At 45.0% G+C, this 12,898-nt stretch overlaps 1 protein-coding gene across 4 annotated transcripts in view; it reads right to left on the bottom strand.

The window, feature by feature from the left end:
• Positions 1 to 12,898, bottom strand: part of map3k7 (mitogen-activated protein kinase kinase kinase 7) — a 106,972-nt gene that overhangs the window by 49,978 nt on the left and 44,096 nt on the right. The window lies entirely within an intron of this gene.

The following is a 12,898-nucleotide window of genomic DNA, read 5'->3' as shown; positions in this document are numbered from 1 at the left end:
TTAGGAGAATGGGGTTAGGAGGGAAAGATAGATCAGCTATGATTGAATGGCAGAGTAGACTTGATGGGCCGTATGAATTGAATTGAATTGAATCCTTTATTTGTCATTCAGACCTTTCGGTCTGAACGAAATGTTGTTGCCTGCAGCCATACATGTAATAATAACAACACACAATAAACACAAATTAACATCCACCACAGTGAGTTCACCAAGCACCACCTCACTGTGATGGAGGCAAAAGACCTAGAGTAAAGCGGCCTTTTCACGGGGCGAGTTGACGCAAGATGTCACCAGAGTGAAGAGGTCGTGGTCCAGCACGAGTCTCGCACGATATAACGGCAGTAGATAAAGAGTTCCCACGGTACTCGGCATTTCTGCTATTTGTGCGAGTGACTTGTCCGTTTCCCGAGCATTCCCGTTAAATCTTGAATGAACATCGTGAACTACACGTGACACAAATGATGTAACTTTTTTTTTCACACACTATATATATCCTCCCTTGGTTGAATTGGCTCATTTGGAGACATATTTTACTGTGTATGTGGGAGACACAGATGGACTGAGCACGGTTTTAAGCCGATTTGACCGATTGCCCCCAATTGGGCCTCGCGCCTAATGGGGTCCCCGCACTAATGTTCCGTATTTCGTACGGAAATACGAATTCTCCTTGTTAAATAAAGATTATATTTTTTAATTCGCCATGCGGATTTTTTTTTTAAACGACAATGTATAACAACCGCTGCACGGCCATCAGACACAAACGATTTGTTAACTAGTACTGTTAGCACTTCTTAACATGAAGTTGTTAACAAGTTGTTATATCAATCTGCATCCATCCACATTCCTCAGTAAATGTTATTGTGTTTTGAATGAGTATTAATGACGCCGTGTTCCTTTTTATAAAATTCACGCGGCGTCATAAATACTTGTTTAAAACACAATTACATTTACTGAGGAATGTAGATCGATGACACATTGAGAATTTCTTTAAACTCACCATCATGAGTGAGGGCCCCGGACCGCGAGAAGGGGCTTCTTCCTGGTGGGCAGGTTAGTCATTCACCTACCGACCCACGTTGTGTCTCTCTGTGCTTTGCTCTCTCTCTCCCTCCTTCTCTCTCTCCCGCTCACCATCTCGTCTCTCTCTAGCTCTCCCACTCCCTCTCTATCACCCTGTCTCCTCAGCATTCCCGTAATCATTGACGTTTAGCGGTAGACAAAAATGCTGGAGAAACCCAGCGGGTGAGGCAGCCGCCTTGACCGCTGAGTTCCTCCAGCACTCTGTGTTTTTTGTTTGGCTCTGAAGTTGAAGGTGGCTCAGCGGGACGGGCATGGGCTCTGGGGAGAGGGTTGCGTTTCTGGTCGAGACCCGTCTTCAGACAATCACAAGTACTCTCACCGACGAGAGTTCAATTCAGTCTGAAGAAGTGTCTTCTCTCCAGAGTCGCCACGCTGCCTGTCCTGCTGAGTTACTCCAGCTTTATGTCTATCTTCAATTTCAGAGAAATACAATTTCTCACGGGGGGCTTATAACGTCTCTAAACCCCTCTGGGACCTTCTGAACACCTCTAAACCCCGTATATCCCCCCCCCCCCCCCCCCCCCTATTTCCCTCTACAACACTTCTGAACACTTCTAAACCTATCTGAAGCCCTCTAAACATCTCTAAACCGTTTAAACCCCTCTAAACTAGGAGGCTACAAGGTGACTTGTATAGGCTGGGTGAGTGGGCAAATGCATGGCAGATGCAGTATAATGTGGATAAATGTGAGGTTACCCACTTTGGTGGCAAAAACAGGAAAGTAGACTTTTATCTGAATGGTGGCCGATTAGGCAAAGGGGAGATGCAACGAGACCTGGGTGTCATGGTACACCAGTCATTGAAAGTAGGCATGCAGGTGCAGCAGGCAGTGAAGAAAGCGAATGGTATGTTAGCATTCATAGCAAAATGATTTGAGTATAGGAGCAGGGAGGTTCTACTGCAGTTGTACAGGGTCTTGGTGAGACCACACCAGGAGTATTGCGTACAGTTTTGGTCTCCTAATCTGAGGAAATACATTCTTGCCATAGAGGGAGTACAGAGAAGGTTCACCAGACTGATTCCTGGGATGTCAGGACTTTCATATGAAGAAAGACTGGATAGACTCGGCTTGCACTCGCTAAAATTTAGAAGATTGAGGGGGTATCTTATAGAAACTTACAAAATTCTTAAGGAGTTGGACAGGCTAGATGCAGGAAGATTGTTCCCGATGTTGGGGAAGTCCAGAACAAGGGGTCACAGTTTAAGGATAAAGGGGAAATCTTTTAGGACTGAGATGAGAAAAACATTTTTTACACAGAGAGTGGTGAATCTCTGGAATTCTCTGGCACAGAATGTAGTTGAGGCCAGTTCGTTGGCTATATTTAAGAGGGAGTTAGATGTGGCCCTTGTGGCTAAAGGAATCAGGGGGTACGGAGAGAAGGCAGGTACAGGATACTGAGTTGGATGATCAGCCATGATCATATTGAATGGCTGTGCAGGCTCGAAGGGCCAAATGGTCTACTCCCGCACCTATTGTCTATGGTTCTATGACTGCGTCCAACTGCTGTCTGGTTCGTTGATCGGTTTGCTAGATGTGAACTATTTTGGGAGAGAAAAATGCTCACGGCAGACCAAACGTGTTAAACAGAAATTGGTCAGATATTGAGCTTTACACAGTGAGAAATCATGTGAAATAATCACTGAATTTTAAATGAATGTACCTGCATGTTATACTGTTTAGTTTGGAGATACAACCAGATAGTCTGGTTGATACAACCAGATTAGTTTGGAGATACAACCAGATAGTCTGGTTGATACAACCAGATTAGTTTGGAGATACAACCAGATCCACTGAGTTCGCACCGACCCGCGATTTTTGTTACAGATTTGACAATTTTGTTTGGCGGCCAATCAATCGTTGTCTCTAAGGGGGTTGCATCCAATCACCAACCAGCTTGCTTTAAAATTCCCGTCCAATCACAAATAGATCTCCTCCCGTCCAATCAGCCGCTGTCTCCAAGGGCATTGTGTCCAATCACATAATGCAGTTTAATGGTAATTAGCTGCTACGGTAAAGGTTGGAAGCAGCGGAGCTACTGACAGTGAAACGGGAGGGAGCGGGAGAGATTCACACAGTGTAGAATCCATCACAACCTAGTGTACAATTTCATAATATATACTAAATAACTGGGCTGACACACCTTGGCTGGGAATCTGGGGTTCACCAAAATTGTTCCCAATTGGGCCCCGCACCCCCTAAGGCCGGCCCTGAGAGTAGGGGCCCCGCCATCAGTTTTCTAATTGGGCCCCGCAATTCCTAGCACCGGCCCTGAGCACAGTACCTCGGTCTTACTGTGTGTGGGAGAGGGGGAGAAAGAGACGTACACTCACAGAGTCTCTCAGCCTGTGTAAGAGGGAGGGAGAGAGAGAGAGAGGCACACACAAGGTGGATGTGAAATCTCACCTGCCTGTTTCAGTGACAGACACCCGCCGTCAGTAAATGAAGACACCCCCATCTGTCTCCCCCTCCTCTCCCTCGACTCCCCCACCTTTCTCTCCCAACTCCAGTCCCGTCCCGACCCCCTGGGAAACTGAATAGAGCAACAGTCAACTGCTGCCTGTGCGCTGATATGACAATAAAGGCTACTTTACTTTACTGAGTTAAAGAGTTCCCACGGTAGACTGTAAAACTGGGACCCTGGTTCTGGACTCCCCCAACACCGGAACCCTTCTTCAGACAGCCTAATCGGAATTGAGTCTGAAGATGTGTCTCGTCCCGAAACATCAGCTTTTTTTCTCCAGAGATGCTGCTTGACTCGCTGAGTTACTCCAGCTTTTTGTGTCTGTCTTCGGTTTAAACCAGCATGTACAGTTCACTCCTTACACGGGTCTCTGTACAACATTGATTGGTAGCGTTCCGGATCCCTGGACCCGAGGACTCCGACCTGTATCTCTCAAAGAAGTACATGTGAAAAATTTCTCACGGACCATAAAAATGCGTAACCTTTCAGTAAAGTCCCTTTTAAAGTCCCTTTTAAAGATTATAGTTATTTTCTTGAATCTCATTAACATAACTCATGAATAAGTTGATGTCCATATGCGGATGCAAATCTTTATTTTTATTTATTTTTTAAATTCAATCCCACATAAGATAATTTTTACTCACCTTCTGTCCCCTCTGTCCAGCTTCCGGGTTCACCGTTCGCAGGAGTTCCCACGGTACCCGCAAGAGTTATTACGGATATCGCACTGGCCACTACGTTCATATAATGTTGCAATACTCAACCACAAGTGTACAAGTCACTCTTGGAGAAATTCAAACTTTCTTGAATTTTCTCCCGAGTGACCAAGTTACACGATGACCTGCCGTTAGCGCTACGGTGGTCCACGGTGGTCCACGAATGCCGCACTGTTATCGCACGAGGTTCCCACGATGTTAAACTCCGGTTAACTCTTGCGTCAAATCGCCCCGTGAAAAGGCCGCTTTACTGTCTCTTCCCTCCTCTTCTCCCTCTGCGCTGAGGCGATACCCCACCGGGCGATGATAAGTCAGTCCCGCGGTTCAAGCTCCGCGGCCCGGGGGTGGTCGAAGCTGCCGCCCTCCAGTCCAGCGAACGCAGCTGTTGGCACGGGAGCTCCGGAAAACAGGCACCAGCCTGTGACCTGCGAGCTCCCGACGATGTCGTCCACTGGCCCGCGGCCGAGCCCCGGATTTAGGTCGCCGCCGCCATAACGCCACCTCAGCCACCGGAGCACCGTCTCCGCCCCGCACCGGGCTGCCCACACGAGAGCGTCTCAGCCCCGCACCGCGCTGCCCACACGGGAGCGCATTCTAGCCGAGAGCCGGGCCGCCCACACGGGAGCGCCTTCCAGCCGGGACCCAGGCCGCCCACACGGGAGCGCCTTCCAGCCGGTAGCCGGGCCGCCCACACAGGAGTGTCTCAGCCCCGCGCCGTCTGCCCTCACCGGAGCGCCGAGTTGTGCCGCTGCCGGAACGTTGCCGCAGTTCGAAGACGGCCAGCCTCGCGTTGGTAAGTCCTGGCTGGCTCTACCTCCGGAGCCTCGAGGTCGGTCGCAGGATGGAGGCCGCCAGCTCCGCCATTAGGCCTCAGCTCAGGCGGGGGAAGAGAAGGGGGATACGACAAAAAAGTCGCATTCCCCCGAAGGGAGACAGAAAGCCCTGTTTCAGCCCCCCCCCACACACATAACACCACCTAATAACCAAAAGTTTTAACCTAATTCTACATCTATCACTTATGAACACTGCAAAAAAACTTGTTTTTGCACATCTCCTTTAAAAATCCTCCCCCTGAACTTACAGATGTGCCCTCTATATTTTGAAATGTTATCCCGAGTATAATGAATCTGTCTACCCAACATTTGCCTCTCATAAATTTACAAACTTTATTGGGTTTCCTCTCAGCCTTCAATACTCCAGAGAAAACAATGCTAGTTTGTCCAACTTCTCCTCACAACGAAAATAGACAACATCCTGGAAAATATTTTCTGCAGTGGTTGATTTGTAGGCCGAAAAGACAGTTTCCGTGCCATATCACTCTGTGAATCTACGACTATTATTGAAACTCATGCATTCACTAAGAGAATGTGCAAACTCCATAAGGACAGCACCTGAAGTTTCATTAAAAATAACGTGGCTAAACCAGAAACAACAGAAATCTGTTATGCTCCAAAAACTATTAGCAAACAGAAGAAAATTGCCATTTCAACAGTATTCTATGGAATGTTAAAGAATGTTATTCTGAAGATAAGACTTTTATTTGAAAAGTGACAACATGTATCAGGACCTGGCAATAGGAGGTAAAACAACAAAAACAGACTTGGTTGGTAGTCCCCTTTCTGCGGAGTTTAATGTTATAATAGAGCGATTGTTCCTACTTTCTTTTTCTTTCTTTTCTAGGGTCTACTTTCTTACTTTACTTCCTTCTCTAACTTCTTTTCTAAGGGGCTTTCTTTTCCCAACACTCTCTTGCACTTCACGACTCTTGCGCACTTTCTTTACTTTCCTTACTTCTATCTTTTTCTTAAAGCTCAAAAAAATGAAGCGGTACAAAAAATGTATTAAGATATATGTGTTGTGTATTATTGTAATTTACCGTACTTCTAATAAAAAAAAAAAGAAATAAAAAAAAAAGAAAAGTGACAACATCTCATTTCATGGAAACATTTCCTTTACATTTGGTCCACCTAGTGGTGATTTAAATTATTGTCCTAATACATTTCAGTATTGCAGCTATTAGCTTAGCAGAATGGAAACAGGCCCTTGTTCCCACCTTGTCCATGCAGGCCACGTTGGCATTTGGCCCATATCCCCGTAACCCTTTTTATGCATATATCTGTCCAAATGTCTTTTAAACATTATAATTGTATTTGCTTCTTCCACTATTTCCAATATTCCTTCACCTTTAATGCGTCCATCAACACTATTTCAGTGTTTTAGAATTTTTCAACATAATGTTCAAACACAAAAAGAGTGAGGTCAGGTGGAATTGGAACTGGTGTGGGAGGGGAGGTGAATACCAAATTAAAAGTGTTATATATGAATGCACGGTATAAGAAATAAAGTGGATGAGCTTGAGGCTCAGTTAGAGATTGGCAAGTATGATGTTGTGAGAATTACAGAGGCATGGCTGCAAGAGGATCAGAGCTGGAAACTGAATATTCAGGGATATACGTCCCATCGAAAAGACAGACTGGTGGACAGAGGGGGTGGGGTAGCTATTGGAATGACTTAACTCACATACAGTGATTAAGATCCAAAGAGATTTATTAGCAATACAGCATATGTAACTTCATCTTAACACACAACTCAAGACGGGGAAGAAAGGGAAAAGGGTTTTCTATTAAACCAGCGGGTGGAGCCACAGTATGACTCATAGTATGAATGACACTGATCAACATCCTCCCTCTTAAAGAATTAAATGTCAGTACAAAACGAATGACTAAACAAGGCATGCACTGCAATTGATAATAGGCTGGAGGAAAGTCAAACATAGCCTGGGTACTTCACGGTGGGCTTGCATACACAACCAGCACGTGTGCGATATAAACCAGTTACGTTTTTCGCTACCGGGGACAGAATCAGTGGTATGACGGATGGCGGAGATTGAAACAGCATTCCCGGTGATGAAACAGGGGACTTTGGCACAGGCGGAGGAGGCTTCGCTATTGGCAGAGTAGTCATTTTAGAAGTAGGTTGTTGTGCTGGTACAGGCGGACCGATGCCGCTGGACGTGGATGGAAGTGCACTTGTCCGGTCCGGATAATACGGAGGTGGAGCCGGCTCATTCACAGGCAGGATTTGTCTGTTACGTCTGTAGGTGCCGCCATCAGCACTGACCAAATATGAGCGTGGCTCAGAGGCAGTTCCACAAATTACACCGATATGGTCATGACCTTTGTTAGTTTTTAAACGAGACACCTGCCCCTTGGTTAATGTTGGCAGCGGCCTGCTTGTTTTGTCATACCACTGTTTTTGAATGTCATGCTTTTGTTGCAGCCTGGACTGGACTTCCGATGGTGGGACCACCTGCGGGATCAATGCCTGGTCTGCCACAGGCACCGTGGCTCGGGTCTGCCTTGACAATAAACGTTGAGCAGGTGAACCCAAGATGGGGCCGCGGGAGATGTTGCGTAGGTTGAGCAGGTCCACGTCGGAATTAGCTCTGTGGGATTGTTCCATTAGCTGTTTTGCACTCTTGACAGCTCATTCAGCCAGTCCATTCGACTGTGGATATTCAGGGCTCTTTGAAGTGCTGCCTGGTAAATTGACTGCCGTTATCAGATAGCAGTATACAAAGAGCTCCGTGGTCCGCAAAATGGCGAACAAGTTTTAGAACTACCCTGTGAGAAGTGGGGCTGCTAAGAAAATCGATGTCAAACCAGCCGGAATACGAGTCAACAAGTACCAGGTAATGCTTGCCATGCCATTCAAATATGTCAGTTGAAACTGTAGACCACGGGAGGGCAGGAGCCCGGTGTGAGAGAAGTGGTTGCTTTTGTTGATGAGTTGCCAAGCTGTTGCACACTGCACAGGATGCCACATTCTCGAGAATATATTCAGCCATACCAGGCCAGTTTTTTGCTCGTAGGACAGTTGCTTCAGCGCATGGGTGCCCTGCATGGACAGCGTTAAAATACTTGCTGTTTTGATATGGTGTCAGAAAACCCAGACTCACTCCTTGCCTCACTCCTTGACTACAGCTCTGCCTTTAATACCATCCTTCCCCACAAACTGGTGGACAAACTGGGGGACTTGGGACTTCCACACTCCACCTGCATGTGGATAAATAGCTTCCTGTCGGGTCGCAGCCAGAGAGTCAGAGTGGGCCATCACACATCCACGGCCCTCAGCCTCAGTACCGGCTCTCCACAGGGCTGCGTGCTGAGCCCCCTGCTCTACACCATCTACACACATGACTGCATCCCCGCCCACCACAGAAACACCATTGTCAAATTTGCGGATGACACTACGGTGGTGGGACTCATCTCCGGGGGGGACGAGTACGCCTACCGGGATGAGGTGGAGCAGCTGACAGTGTGGTGTGGAGAAAATAACCTGCTCCTTAACACCTTAAAGACCAAGGAGATAATAATAGACTTCAGGAAGAATAAAACGGACATGGTACCATTAATTATCAGAGGGGACTGTGTGGAGAGGGTGGCGGATTTCCGCTTCCTGGGAATCCATATTGAGGAGGACCTGACGTGGAGCGTGAACACCTCTGCGCTGCTGAAAAAGGTCCAGCAGAGACTGTACTTCCTGAGGGTGCTCAGGAAGAATAACATCACTCAGAGACTGCTGCTGTCCTTTTATCGGTGCTCCATTGAGAGCCTCCTAACATACTGTGTATGCGTATGGCACACCAGCTGCACAGCGGCTCAGAGGAAAGCGCTCCAGAGGGCCATTGACAATGCCCAGAGGATTGTCGGATGCCCTCTCCTTACCTTGGAGGACTTACACAGTTCCCGCTGCATCAAAAAATCCCAGAGTATTATAAAGGACATTTCCCACCCCGGACACTCCCTGTTTGAACTGTTACCGTCAGGCAGACGGTACAGATCTACAAGGACAAGGACAAACAGACTTAAAAACAGTTTTTACCCCACTGCTATAAAGGCACTAAATGTAGCCGCCAAGGAACGCAGGGGCGATACATACATACATGAAATCGACAGAAGGATGTAGGGCTGGGTGTTTATGCGTGCTATTTTTATGATATTTATTTTAGTTGTTTATCTTTTTAAATATTTTACTTTGTATGTATCGTTAGCTTTTAGAAATGTTTGAATGGTGCACTGACTGGCTGACATTTTACAATTTCGTTGTACATGGTTCATGTTACAATGACAATAAAGAAACTATTCTATTCTATTCTTCTAATTCTATTGCTTTTATTTCAGTTTTTTTTTTTTTTCAGCATCTGTTTTACTATGGCTTCTGCTCTCAGAAAACCAGAGATCCTGGTGTTTGATGACGATCTAGCAGAACGGTGGCACATATTTGAAGAAGAGTTCACCATTTACATGGACGCGGCTCACCCGGCTGCTGCTCCAGGTGTTCGTGCCTCAATTATCCTCAACCTAGCAGGCACAGAAGCTGATCGGTGTGCCAGAAGATTTCATTATGAACCAGCAAGGTTTGACCTGGCTGGTGTCCAGATTACTCCCGCTGAATCCATCTGGGACCCAAACTGTTTCCTGAGCAAATTCCAACAGTTACGCGAGTTGCGTACTAACTTAGTCATGGAGAGGCACATATTTTTTTCATGAAGCCAGAGACATGTCGAACCTGTTGAAACGTATGTTAGTGCTTTGAAACACATTGCCAGTAGGTGCACTTTTGGTGATTTATGCGACAGCTTAAACCGTGACCGTCTGGTCAATGGTGTCCGCAATTATAAATTACAAGACGAATTACTACGTGATACTGAACTTACTCTAGAGACTGCTGAAAACCGCTGCCATGTTGCTGAAATGGCTGATGCTCATGCAAAAGTATTGGGACATAGCCCCCACTATGCTCATGATATTAATGTTACCTGTACATTTTATCAAGCCTCTCGCCGCTCTCCTCAAGTGCCCGACAGTACTGTCGCTAAACTCCTAGACAATTGTTTTAACTGTGGGGGTTCGCATGTTGCAGCTTGTGACCGTTGCCCTGTTTATGGGAAATGTTGCCATTTCTGTAAGAAAATGAACCACTTCTTCAAATACTGCCGCTCGTGTAGCAACAGAGTTCAAACAAGACAATCTGTCAATTCACTCGACCATGAGAACATGCTCTCGGAGCACTCCCACACAGCTCCCACGGACTTCCAGTCTGCTAACGAGCATCTTGATTTGGATGTACATTCCTTGTCTGACTTGCCTCATAAGCATCAAGATCCCAAGGTCATTTTGCTCGTTAATGGTAAGACATTTTTTCTGAAAGTTGATACAGGTGCAAGGTGTAATGCAAGGTGTTTATCTGAATTGGAAAAGATATGGAAAACATAGACCATCACTCCTACGGCTGCCTCCCTTCTTCCGTTTGCAGGAGGACCAGTGCACTCTATTGGTCAAGTCGAGTTACACTGCTGTCTTGACTCACGTGTCCACACCCTGAGCTTCTATGCTGTTTATAAAAATGTGCCATCCCTGCTGGGCGTTAAGCCCTGTCACGACCTGGGACTGGTCTCTTTCATTGCTTCTGTTTCTCATCTGACTACATCTTGTGACTTTACTCAACAAATCCTGGCACAATACAAAACTTTGTTTAATCTGCAATTTAAGAGGGAGAAGGTAAAATCGGACATGTCAGTATCATCGTGAGGAATCTGCTGTGGTGGATGTTTATGTTAACTTTTACGTAGCTGTGTGTCTTGTTGCTTTTTTAGTATGGCAGTATGGCAATATGAATATCACTGTACCTTTATTAGTACAAGTGACAATGAAAGACTTTTGAAATCTTTGATATTACCTATTTGCTCTTAATGCATTTACAAAACATCTTTCAATTTCCCTGTATTTGCCAATATTTTTTCACTCTTTGCTTTCTCGATTTCCTTTTAATGTCATCCCTGTATATTCTATACTAATTTTACTCTCTTGATACTCAAGGTTTTAAACTTTTGAGAACACGATGCCAAGACAACTGAATAGCTTGCTGATTCATTTCAAAAGTCAGCTCATCGCCCAAGAATTCACAAATAAATATAAACAGATAATAAACAAAGGGGAGTAGAAAGAGGAATAGGTCATTCACCCCCTCAAGCTAGTTTCTCCATTCATTAAGCTGATGGTTGAAATAGTACCTCAGCACAGTTTTCCTGCTTGTTATATCTTGCCAACATGAAAGAAACAAATGCATGCCAACTCTTTGTCCCAATTTGCCTGCAAATTCGCCATATCAATATATCAAATGAACTGTATTGTTAGCGTTTTGCCCTAAAACATTATGAAAAGCAGCATGACAAAGAGATAAATACAAAGAAGTATAAAGTGCAAAAGTGAGAAAGGGGCAGAATGATGCCTCCATGAGTTCCATTCTGGACACTTTAGAATGTCAGAACTTTGGAAGTCGGAGAGGATGTACAGTAAATGTTCAAGAATGAATCTGTTACAAGGAAATTAGAGACTTAATTACTAGGTAATTTATCTGACAGCTCTCCTGGAATTCATTCTGTGCAATTTGAAGAATTGGTGGCAAATCATTTTCATTTTTGTTCAGATGTAATAGAACCTGTTTATCTGTTAAAGCAGATTATATAATTTTATTTAATAAGAATTAGATAATTCTCTTAAAAGAAACAATGATTTTATTGGGAGTGGCACTACAGCATGGATAGCACAGGTTTGGAGGGATCTGGACTAAATGCTGGTAGGTGGAACTAGTGTAGCTGGGACAAGCTGGCTGGTGTGGGCAAGTTGGGCCTGTTTCCACACAGTATCACCCTATGACTCTATATAACAGTTTTGTTCTGTTAAAAAATAAGTGGACGAACAACACCTCGTAATTTACAACCCAACAGTATCAACATTGAGTTTTCCAAATTTTGGTAACTACAAAAACCCTCCCTCTTCTTCCCTACTCCCAACCTCCATCTCCCCTGTGCCCCTGCTGGACTCATCCATTTCTCTCCTCCCCTTCCTTTCTCTAGTTTCACAATTCACAATTCTTCAATTATTTGTTTGCACTGTCCGTTGTTTCATCTCTGGCCTTTGTCAAACCATCTGCTATTCAACTTTCTCCTCACCTGTATCAACCTATTACCTGCTGGGCTTTGCCCTGCTCCTCCTCTCTTCCAGTTGTATTCACCCCCCCCCCCCCACCAACCCCTACAATCAGTCTGAAGAAGATCCCTAACACAAAATGCAAGCTCTGTAGGTTCACTAGAGATGATGCCTGACCCGCTCAGCCACCTGAGCACTTTTTTTCCATAAACTAGCATCCAATATTGTTTTGTTGCCTCTCTGTTTACATTTAGTTGTTAAGGTGTGGGAAGCACCAGAAATCATGATTCTTGCCTGTAGGAGAGACATTTGACAGGTATTCCTTGTTCTTAACGGTAGAATTTAAAAAAATCAAATTGCTGGTCATAACCAAAATGAAAGTGATAGTTGCTTTAATAAATACAGTGCAGATGAAAGACAAAACTTAAAATTGGCTGAAGCACATTCATTCTATAACTTGGATAGCCTGACACAAAACATCACTTATATGAGCACATGAGTACAGCAATATGTCTCGAATATCTAACACTTGCTCATCCTTTTCATCCAAAAAGCAACCCGTAGAATGCCAATAAAGGATCAATCACAGCGATATTGATATAATTTGACTGAATATAATTAATAAGATTGAAGAACCATAAAGCTA

The sequence above is a fragment of the Amblyraja radiata genome, chromosome 5 (assembly GCF_010909765.2).
Source record: "Amblyraja radiata isolate CabotCenter1 chromosome 5, sAmbRad1.1.pri, whole genome shotgun sequence".
In the NCBI taxonomy this organism is placed as follows: Eukaryota; Metazoa; Chordata; class Chondrichthyes; order Rajiformes; family Rajidae; genus Amblyraja; species Amblyraja radiata.
This window is presented reverse-complemented; position numbering and strand designations above follow the sequence as displayed.